The following is an 11,154-nucleotide window of genomic DNA, read 5'->3' as shown; positions in this document are numbered from 1 at the left end:
CCTGCTTTGATCCAGGAAGGCTGGCAGAGCAGGGAAAGGTCTCTCCTCTCTGCCATTCCCTAGAGCCAGAGCCTGTCCTGCCTTGCTGAAAGTCCAAGGTCCAAGCTCAGGTTTCTTCATAACCACAAGGCACCCTGAATCCAGCTGGGGAGGAGAGAGGTTCCAATTGCTAAATTTCCTCCAAGAAAAGGAGCAAGCATGAGATTTACAGCCATCCAAGTCCCCTTGCATGAATTCCAACTGGCAGCTGAGCTGACCTGGGCTTGCACCTAGTCAGGATTCGAGCAGTGTCTCCTCAACCCACCCATGGCTGGCCAGGAGATGAGAGGACTGAGACTTGAGGAGAATTTGCTCCTAGAATGGGTCACCTGGCTACAGGAACTGAGCCCATTAGCCAAAGGAACTGGGCAGCCATCCCTACCTTCTCCTCAGTCTTACAGAGACTGAAGTGTGTTCTGGGGGGTCACCTGCTCCATCCTTGGGTGCACCTGTGAACAGCAGAGCATGTCTGAGCAGTTTGGTGCCACTCAGACCCTGCTCAAGGGCTCTGCAGGGCTGCCCACAGCACAGCTTCTGGCTCTCCACCTCCTCCTACCTCCCAGAAACAGAAAAAGGACAGAGAGGAGAGACCTTTCCATGGACCATCAGATGGGACCTGCTCCCTTCTCTCCAGGCAACACACCCAGCAAAGAGTGGCAAGGACAGAGCACAAACAGCTCAACCCCTGGACATCACCAAGGCCCACCAAGACTTGGCTGGGACCTGCCTCATGGAAAGAGAGACCTAAGGGAGTCATTCCTCCTGGTTGCTTCTCTTTGCCTATGAGTGGAGCCTTTTTGCAGCTGCCACTGCTCAACATTTCCAACTGAAAAAAAAACCACAACAACTCAAACAACCCACTAACCTCTTTCAGCCTCAAGGGAGGTTTGAAGAGCAGCTGCCAGAGACCACGTCAGCCCTGCAGGCACCCTGGGGAGCCCTTCATCTTCCTCCCTCCATCTGCAGGAGGTGCCCAGCCAGGACAGCAAGACCCAAGAGTCCCTGGTGCCTCCTGCCCCAGCCCTGCCTGGGCACAGGCTGCCCTGCTACAACTCACATCCCTCAGCCCCCACTGCTGCCTGGCAGCTGCAGTTGGCATCAGATGGCCAAAAGCCTCAGGGGCAGAGGAGAAGGATTTGGGAAATACACTCTGCTGGCTCGAGGGCTGCATCCTTCCCCTGCCCTCTTCCCCTTCCTGCCCAGACTATTTTTCTCCCTCAGGGGACAAACCCTTCGTGCTTCTGTTCTAGGAGCCCTGGAGACCCACCAGGTGTGATCAAGCACAACCACCACCTGAGCAGATGTATTTGCAAACCAGATTTACTATCCTGCTCCCTCACTGACAAATCCCTCTCTTTTGTTAAGACTGAAGTAACCAGAAGCAGGAAGTTGCATCACTCACTAAAGGTCACATTCCTTCCCCTTTTAGTCCAGATTTAGCACCAGTTTGAAGCCACAAAACTCCAGTGAATACCAGGCAAGACACTCAGAGCTTCTGGAGGGATGCAGGTTAGAGCAGATGTGGGGTTTTGGTTAAATAACCCAATCTGCTCCATGCCTGCTCTCCTGGCTGAAGCCCTAGAGCTCAAGCAATTCCTGCAGTGGCACCTCCAAAATCAGGTGTCCCCAGATTAAAGACTCAAGGACCACAGAGCAACACAACAGGAAGCCTGAAGAGGGTCTGGGGGACCCACTTGTCCTTTTGGGGATGTTTCTTACAACCTGTTGGTCCATGGGAAAGCTGGGAAGGTGCCAGGGCTGAAAGCAAATCCTGTCCCAGCAACCCTGGCTTTCCCAGTGAGGACACAGAAATCATGGTGGGGTGTCCAACTTCAGGCATCCAAGAGGGAAGAGGTGAGGATCCAACTGTGAGAGTCCCCATGGGAAGTGAGATGGAGGGAGGAGGGAAATGGGCCCAGTTATGAGGAGGGAAGGGGGAAGGATGTGCTGGGGAAGGTGGGACAGGTGATCAACTGCAGCTCAGAGACAAACCCTCCCCCAGAGACCCAAAAGCAAGAAACCACATGAGCAGATGTTACCAGTGGTACCACTACTTCTAAGAAACAGCATGTCCTTACCAACAAGATTTGCAAGAATGTTTGTGGCCGAGGACCTAAGGTACTTGCTACAGAGATGTGAGATCAGAGGTCAGCTCAATCCTGCAACATAAAGGTGGCAAACCTGGGTCACAGCAGCTCAGCAGCATGGGCAGGGGGTGTGGGGCTGGGGAGAGGGGTGGGGTGGTGGAGGGGGAAGGATGGGATGGTGGAGGGGGAAGGATGGGATGGTGGAGGGGGAAGGATGAACAGCATGTCCTTACCAACAAGATTTGCAAGAATGTTTGTGGCCGAGGACCTAAGGTACTTGCTACAGAGATGTGAGATCAGAGGTCAGCTCAATCCTGCAACATAAAGGTGGCAAACCTGGGTCACAGCAGCTCAGCAGCATGGGCAGGGGGTGTGGGGAGCGGGGGAAGGGTGGGATGGTGGAGGGGGAAGGATGGGATGGTGGAGGGGGAAGGATGGGATGGTGGAGGGGGAAGGATGGGATGGTGGAGGGGGAAGGATGGGATGGTGGAGGGAGAGGGATGGGATGGTGGAGGGAGAGGGATGGGATGGTGGAGGGAGAGGGATGCAGGGCTGGGCTGAGCTGAGCTGCCCTGGGAGCTCCCTGGCAGCAGCTCTGCCCTCCTGCACCCCCTGCCAGGCCTGAAATGAGAAGCTGCTGATGCCACAATGAAGATTGTTTGGGGGGGTGGGGGGATGTGAGCCAGCAACACAGCAAGACCAAAAATATAGAATTCACAAAGCTGCCTTAAAGCAAGAAACAACACAAATATGGCAGAGAGGAAAAGAAAGGAGCAGTGGGAAAAACGTGCCTGCCAAAGCCCTCAGCATGGGGGGCTCCAAGGGACTCCTGGGTGGGTGTCCTGCCCTGGGACCACACCAGACATGGTCAGCAAGGCCTGGGAGGTCCCACATGCCCAGGCAAGTTCCACCACCCCCTGGAGCTGGTTCTACAGTCCTAAGTACAACTTAGGACTTACAGACTACAACTTAGAGGGTCTTAGGACCCTCTACCCCTGGTGTCTGTAGGCAATGTCCCCTCAGTGTCCCCAGGCCAGGCAACAGCAGCACCATATTTTGCCACAGAAGAACCAGCCCAAGGTCCTGCAGGACTCCTGGCCCTGAAAACCTGAGGAGTGATTGCTTGGCTGGTTTGGATGGAGCTGCTGCTGCAAAGGGCTTGAATTGGCCTGCTGCAAGTGGCCTTTTGGTGCTCAGCAGGGTCCTGAAAAGCAATTCCCACTGAGCCCCAGGGGTTTCACTCACATTCACTCAGGTCATCCCACCACCACCCTCCCCAGGTAACAAACACAACGACACCAACAGACCTGCTTGGCCTTTGAGAGGCTGGGGGCTCCAGGGACATTCAAGATACCAAAAGGAAGAAAGAAAACAAGACCTTTCCCTCATGCCACCAATGCAGAACCAACCCAGTGCCCCAGGAAACCAGAGGTTGTTTCTGTTGCTGACCACAGAGCACCCAGCCCCTGCAGGTCCTTGCTCCTGGGACTGCTACAAGGCAACTGAAGCCCAAGACCTGAGGGCACCTGGGAGCCCAGAAGCCAGGAAGAAAGGGAAGAAGACATCTCTTGCTGGGAAAGTCAGGTTTAATGTGGAGAGGCCTGCATGGAGCCCTGTGTGCCACTTGAGCCTTCCCCAGGACCAGAGCAGGGGCATGTCCCTGCCAGCCCTGGATTCACTCACAGTGTCCTGCTCACACCATGGAGACCAACCCTGGCCAGCTCAGCCCCCAGCAAGGTGGACATGGTGCTCAGGGGCCTCCAGACAGGGCTTGCCAGCAGGGCCATGCCTGGCCCAGGGGGGATGTGGTCCCTCCAGCCTTCCTTTCCCCCCTGCCCAGCCTTTGCACCACCCCCCTGGGGTGGCAGCCAAACCACAGCACGAGCCAGGGGGGGCAGATTCCCCCAAACCCCTCTAGGACATGCACAGCACTGGGGAAGGGAGGGGAAGAATTGGGTCCCACAGCTCTTAGGACAGTAATGGAGAGAACAACATCTCCCAGGCTTGAGGAGCCACCAGTGGGAAACCAGTTCCCTGCAGCTGATCCAAGAGGGAAGAGGGATGAGCTGCACCCACCTGCTGGGGAGCAGCCTGGCAGAGCCTGCTGGCAGGGCAAAGCCCCTGCCTGGGGGGTTCCACATCTCTGGGTGCCTGGGAGCTGCAGGACCCCTCCTGCACATGGGCAGAGACCCACAGCAACCCCCCAGGCTCTGGGTACAGCTTTGCTGCTTGAGCTACAGGGGTGGATTTCCCTGGTGCAGACTGAAGTGGGAAATCCTGAGCTGGAAAGCTGGTTCCCAGTACCAGGGCAGGCTCTTCCTTTCTTTGGGCAGGGCTCAAGCTCAGGAGGAAACTTTAGCAAGAACTGGAGGTGGACAATTCTTTTCCACCAGGGCAAACCCCTGGCTGCCCTGAGGAGCCAGCCCCAGGGGTGGACATTCCTGGTTTTAGCCCCATCACAGTGAACCCCAAAACTCCAGGCTCAGTCACTTTGCTCCAATATTCCTCAGCTATTCCCATCTCCTCAGTTTGGGGACCATCCACAGTGTAAGGGGAGGAGAAGTGCTAGAGATCAGATCCTCAACTGCTGGAAATGAGTGTAGCACTAATGGGATGAGGGGAACTACCTCAGCTTTCATCAGCTGGGAAACTTGGTCTAGAGCACCCAGAGAAGGAGCTTGAACAGCTCCATGGGCCAGAGTGTCTCCATCTCCTACATCACCCTTACTTGATTTGTTCTCATTTCTTCCTGGGTTGGGGAGGTCTGGACCATGGTGCAATGAGCCACTGAACCCAAGGCTCTCAAGGCAGTTTGGGAGGAGAAGGGACTGAACACACCCTGCCTGCTGCAAAAGGCCACCAACCAGGTGGCCTTGGGCAAGAAGAAAAAGGAACCTCAACGTACCTTTGTTCTTCCTCGAGCTCTTCTTTGGTCATCATGGACTTGTACTGGTTTCCCCTCAGCTTTCCAGGACTGTATTTAAAAGAGAATGTCTCATCTGCAGCTGGAGAGTGGGAGAGACAAAGAAGGCCAAGGGGTTGAGTGAGCCAGATCCCAAGAGCAACAGGCTTGTTCCCTTGAGCTTCTCACTGACTCCTGCTCCCACACATGCACCCTAAAAGCTACAGCCACCCCAAAAGCTACTTCCAGAGCCAGTTCCAGGCTCCAGAAAGCCTGGGCAGTGTGAGGGAAGCTGTGGAGAGCAGGGGAGGGTGGAGATGCTGCTGGGCAAAGGACAGCAGGAGTGTCCCTGCAGCTGGCACAGCAAACCTGGCAGCAGCCACAAGCAAATCCTACAGCACAGGAACCATATGCTGGTGCTCTCTTTGGGTTCAAAGCTTTGCAGGCCCATCTTGGCTTATCAAGAGATGCTAATCCTGCCCTGATTAGCCAGCAGCATGTTCTGCTTCTGCTCTCCAGACCTGCATTCCCCTCCTCTCTTCCTCCCCTCCCTCCAGGGGCCCTTTCCCATGCTTGGGGGGGCCATGAGAGGAGCTGTCCCAGGCCAGGCAGCCCAGCAGCTCTTCTGCAGCCCAGGACACAGCCTGGGGAAGGAGGGGGCACCAGCCTGCAAACCCCAGGGCTGCAGGCAGAGCTGAGCTGAGGCAGCCCCAGGAGCACCAAAACAGCTGCTCCAAGTTCCTCTGCCACCATCCAACGGAGCTGAAGAGGAAACAAAGGTCTTTTTCTCCAGGCCTGGATGCTCTCCTGGCCAGCCTGCCAGCCTCAGCCCCCTGCTAATTGGAGCACTGAAGCTCCCAGCCCCTGAGCCAAAGCTGAGCCTTTTCCAATCGGATTTTGCTCAAGCACGATTTGCTTTTCAAAACCTCTCCCTTGTTTTGTCTTCCTGCAGATGGGAGAAAACAACAGGAGTGGAGGTCAATCCAAAGGGTGGAAAAGCTGCTGCTTCGGGTGGTTGCCTCCCCTGGTTCTCTGTGGCTGTGGATCTGTGGGCCTTTATCTCCCAGGGACTGCAGGACTCACCTCGAGCCACCCAGCTTTGCTGTTCCCACCTCCACCCAGAAGCATCTGCTGTTCCCACCAACCCTCACAGCCCTGGAGGTACTTTTCAGGGGTCCACAAGAAGAAGATGTTACTGTATTATCTGCCTGGCCCTGAAAAACTGCACATTACCCACAGACCAAACCTCCAGGATGATACCTCCCAGCACTAGCTAGACCCTACGAGTGGTGAAACTCCTCTGATTTCTGTGGCAGGAGAGAAAGCCCCAACTTGGGCACCTATTCCCTGTCCCCAGCCACCTGGGAAGCCCCTTCCAATCCTCACCTCTGCTATTGCAGGCACCACATTCCCAACTATCTCTCTCCTCCTCCACCTGCCTAAGTGGAAAACACCCCAGAGCCCCTCTCCTCCCTCCCTCACCCCAAGAAGGATTCAACATCAGCAGCTCCCTTTCAGATTTTCTGCTCAATATTCCCCTTCAGGAGGATTTTATCCCTCTTCCCAGGATCACCTGCTTGCTGTAGGGACTTCTCCAGCCCCAGGCTCATGCACACACTCAGCTGCTGCCAGGGCCCTCACAGACCTTGGGGATCCCCCCACGAAAACCAAGTCAGAGCTTCATTCTGTGGGTGGGGACCCTGGGGAGCTCAAGAACAAGCTGTTCAGGGCTGCGTGGGCAGGTGTGGGGCTGGTTGTGCTGAGCACTGCAAGGTCAGTGCCAGGGATAGGCTGGGAAGGGAACAGACACCTCTTCCCAGCTGATATCCACCTTTCCTCCCTTCTTTTGGGGACCTTCCCTGGGAATTCTTGGTGGATTAGAGTGTTTCCCAGACCCCAAAACACCACTGGGTTTCCCAGGAGAACAACAAGGCAAACCCTTTCCCTCCCATCTGCACCAAGGGTCTGAACAAAAGCAGCCTCCAGGCTCCCATCCTGCATCCCAACCATTCAGCTCCAGCCATATCCCAGTTCCCTCAGTGGGAAAACCCTCCAGGACCAGCAGACCAACAAGCCTGGCCAGCTGGAAACAAGCAGCAAGGCAGCAGCTTATCAGCCCTTTGGGTGCCTGTAAAAAGTGCATGGAAAGAAAAATTCAGCTGGTTGCTGCTTTGGGAGATATAAAGAGAAAGAAATCATAATTATATTTAAAAAAAAAAAAAAAGAGAGGGTGTAACATCCTGTTTCTTACCCAGATGCAGGAGCTGGTTCCTTACCTTTGTATAACTCGCCTGATTTCAAGGACAATTAAGATCATTTCCCTCACGTGGCTTTTTTTAGCCAAGTACATTGAGATTTGGGATTTTGCCTGTCCCCAAAAGGGCAGTTTTATTGCCACCCACCCCCCTCCCTCCCAGAAAAGAATAAGGGAGGAGGGAGGTGAGGAGACAACCCATCTCCCTGCCCACACGCTGTGGTTAGGAAGGAGCCTCTGTGCTTGCTTTGGAAACCACTGGATGTTTTCTGAGCTCAGGAACTTTCCTTGCAGCCTGAAAACAAACTTCAGGAAACACAGGGAAAAAGGGGAGGTTGGGTTTTGCACGTGTTCAGCAAGAACACTACAGAAATATGAGGTGACCTACTTAGAGCCTCCCTGAGTTCATATTAAAGCAAATATTTGTCTTTCATCTCTCTGCCCTGGGATCCTCCTTGCTTTGGAGGTTTTGGCCACTGTGGCTGGTGACAGAATTCCTGTGCCACCCCTGTGTTCCTGAGGGGTATCTCTGCTCCTGGACTGGCTGAGCAGCAGCTCAGTGGCTTCAGTGAGGCCAGGAACCAGCAAGGTGCAGGAGAAATGGGGAAGGAAGGAGCCAGGTTGCTCCCCAGCAACCAGGGCACCAGCATCAGCCCCAGCTGCTCCCTGCTCCCCTCCTCAGCTCCAGGCTGAGCTTTGCCCAGCCCTGTTACAAAACACCACAGAAATGGTGTCAAGAATTCAGGAGAGGAGTCTGTGATGTCTGCAGGAGGTGCCTGAGGGGGACACAGGGCTAGTGGTGCCCATCACTGCCTGATCCTGAGGCTCAGCTGCTTGGGGGCTGAACCACAGGATGCAGACCCTGGCAGAGCAGCAGTGCTGAGCAGCCATTTGGCAGGATCCACCCAGCATTCCTCCAGTCAGGACTCCCTCAGTCCTGCAAGGTGATGGCCCTGATCACTGGTGCTGCCAGGAAGCCCAGCAGGGTGGGCTAAGTGTCCCTTGGGAAGCCCCTCTCCCAATGCTCTTCCCCCACCTCCCGGGCACAGCTCCAAGATTAACATTCTCTGTGGCATTAGGTGTAATCCCCCTGAGCCAGGGGATTGTCACACAGAGCCTTGGAGAGGGCAAGAGGAAAGTGGGGCAGGGAAGGGGGAACACCCCAAGTCCTCCTGCTGCCCTGGTGCCCAGGGCCACCCTGGCCAGAGGCTCCTGGGGACATCAGGAGAGCAGAGTCCCCTCCAGACACACACTCTTGCTTGGCACCATCTGTTCCATCTTCCTAGAAGCACAGCAGTTGTCTCCCCAATTAGTCAATGAATCATTTTCCAATCGACTAATTGGCTGATCAGTTAAACCCAGCTCTGGCTGAAGCCCCTGGAGGTTGCTCTGGATGTGAGGAAGGAGCTTTGGAGGCAGCTCCATCCCAAAGCTGCCCCAGGGGCAGGTGGGGCAGCACGTGGAGCTGCTGCCAGGGCAGGAATTTCCTTGCCATTTCCCAGAGGAAAGAGACCATCCTCAAGCACTCAGAGCTTCAGCCCCTCAAACCCATCCATACCCTCCCTGCAGGGTGCTGGCTTGTTCAGCACTCACCATCCTCCTCCTCCAGCTCTCTCACCACCAGCTTCTCATTTTCTGAGTCCAGATCTTCCTCCTGGAGGAGTTAAAAACCAAAGCAGCCATGAGGAGAAGGTGCTGTGCTAAATAACCCACCTCTCTCCTGCCTCCATCATGGAAGAGGCCAAAAGGATGCTCAGCAATGAGTGAGGACCATCAGTCTGCTTTCTTCTGGCTCATCAGTAGGGGGGACTTGGCCTTGCTTCCTGCAGTCCCACCCAAAGACTGTGAACTGCAAATGCCTCCCCAGAATCAAGGGGTTATTAAGGCTTTTAGGAAGTACCTGCTTGCCTGGCATCCCCAGGTACAACCTTGTGCACCCCCCTGTGCCCAGGGCCATGCAGGGGACCAGCCACCAGGGTTCTTGTGTGCCCCCAGGGCAGGTTTGCATGGACCCTCCCAGCACTAGGAGGTCCCCAGCTAAAGCCACCTTAGGGCCACCAGCCATAGGGCTGCTCTGAAGCACAGGAGCATTTGCCAGCTGGGGCTGGTGCTGGAACCCCCCAGGACCCCACTGGCTCCTGCCCAGAGCCCCCCCTGACCCTTCATTCCCCCCACCCACACTGCAGCAGGGTGGCTGATCTCAGCCTTTGGCCAGCACTGCTGTTTCATTTGAAACTCAAAAGCAGTGTTGGAAGTTTCAGGGGTTGCCTCCTACAAGCTTTATCAAGGCCAGATTCCTTCCCCTCAGGGTACACACAGCAGAGAGGGCTGCAAACATCAAGGAACGAGGGGAACATTCCAGCTCTGGAGATAAGACAGTGACACATGGCAATGCCCCCATGTACCTACCTTCTTCCCACAGAGCACAGCACCCAGCACCCACCCCTGGGAGCTGAGCTCAGAGGGCAGCAGCACCCTGGAGCATCCTCCTGGCCCCGTGGGTCCCTTCCCAAGTGCAAAGGGCACAGAACGTGGGAGACAAGGGGAAGAAGGAGCATGGATGGAGCCTGGAGAGCTGCCAGGCTGGTGAGCCCAAGAGGGAAAAGCTGGGGATGAAGGACACCTGAGGGAAACCAGGGTGGTGGGAGAAGGACCCTGTGCAGAGCTGAGGCCTTGCAGTGCACAGCTCCAGGGAAACCTCTGCAGGGCTGGGTGCAGCCCTGACCCAGAGCTGGGTTCCCTTGTCATTGGTGAGGAATGCACATGATTCACAGCCCTTTGGCTTCTCCTCACCACCCTGCCCTGCAGCTCCCCAGAAGGACAAGAGACCCCCACCCCCTGCAGCCACGGCTATTTTGGGCCACACTTCCAAACATGGGCACTTCCCACCGGGTACCCAGGCTTCCCCTGGGAATGGCTGGGAGCAGGGCAGCACCCAGGGGAGCAGGGAGGGGATGCTCAGTCCTGGCCCCAGGGGACCCAGCCCCATCTGTCTCTCCCTGTGAGCTGAGATGCCCCCAGGGAGAGCTGAACCCCTGGGAGCCAGCACAAGGAGGGAGATTTAGCCTGGCATTGGAAACTGAGCATTTCTGGACATTTAACAGTGGAAGCAAATAGGAAATTTGGGGTTCAGGCTTCCAAGGATGGAAAATAGGAAAAAAAAAACAAACCACATTTGACAGGAGCACCAAGGGAGTCACCAGGGATGCCAGGCTGGCAGGGGACAGCAACATGCCATGGCTGTGCAGGGACCCCCCAGCTTCCTGCAGCCAGTAGCTCCCTGCAGCCCAGCATTTTTCTGCCTGGATGGCTGAGGCAGATGCCAGCATCTCTCCTCCCCCCTCCCTGCTGCAGCCCCAGCACCCCAGCTGTGGGAGCCACTCACCCCCTGGCACCCCCAGCCATCACTGAGCCACCCCCTGAGCCACCCTGGGGCTGCCTCAGCATGACCCCACTCCCTGACCCCCACCCAGCATCACTCCTGCCACATCCAAGCAGCACATTTGCACCTGGAGCAGAGTTTCTCTCTTGCATTAAGGGCACCAAGCCATTAAAAGCCCCCCCAAGCCCCTCCCAGGAGTGCAGCTTTGCCCCCTCCATGGCTGCTGCTACCCCAGGAGTGTCCCACTCACCCACTGTTCGTGGTGCCAGCCCCTGTCCCTGTCCCACTCACCTCTGCCTTGCTGGGAAGGGCTGCTTGGCTGGATCCACCCTCTGCCTGGCCCATCTGCTCAGGGCTGGACCCAGGTGAGGAATCCACAGGGGGTATCTGGAAAAAGGCAAAAGCTTTGAGGACAAAATACCCCTGAGACCCCTCCGCCTCCCCTCCAGGCTCAACCAACCAGCACCACCAACACCCATGGACACATCTC

General features: G+C 56.1%; 1 long non-coding RNA gene across 1 annotated transcript in view; it reads right to left on the bottom strand.

The window, feature by feature from the left end:
• Positions 1-8,936, bottom strand: part of LOC104387771 — a 19,308-nt gene extending 10,372 nt beyond the window's left edge. The window contains exons 1-2 of the long non-coding RNA XR_719860.1: positions 8,876-8,936; positions 5,032-5,131 (exon numbers count right to left, since the gene is read on the bottom strand). This is a non-coding gene — a long non-coding RNA (uncharacterized LOC104387771). The remainder of the gene's footprint in view (positions 1-5,031; positions 5,132-8,875) is intronic.
• Between the last annotated feature and the right edge of the window lie 2,218 nt (positions 8,937-11,154).

The sequence above is a fragment of the Chaetura pelagica genome, unplaced genomic scaffold (assembly GCF_000747805.2).
Source record: "Chaetura pelagica isolate M959 unplaced genomic scaffold, ChaPel_1.0 scaffold704, whole genome shotgun sequence".
Lineage (NCBI taxonomy): Eukaryota > Metazoa > Chordata > Aves > Apodiformes > Apodidae > Chaetura > Chaetura pelagica.
The sequence above is the reverse complement of the archived record's forward strand: the minus strand, read 5'-3'. Positions and strand labels throughout refer to the sequence as shown.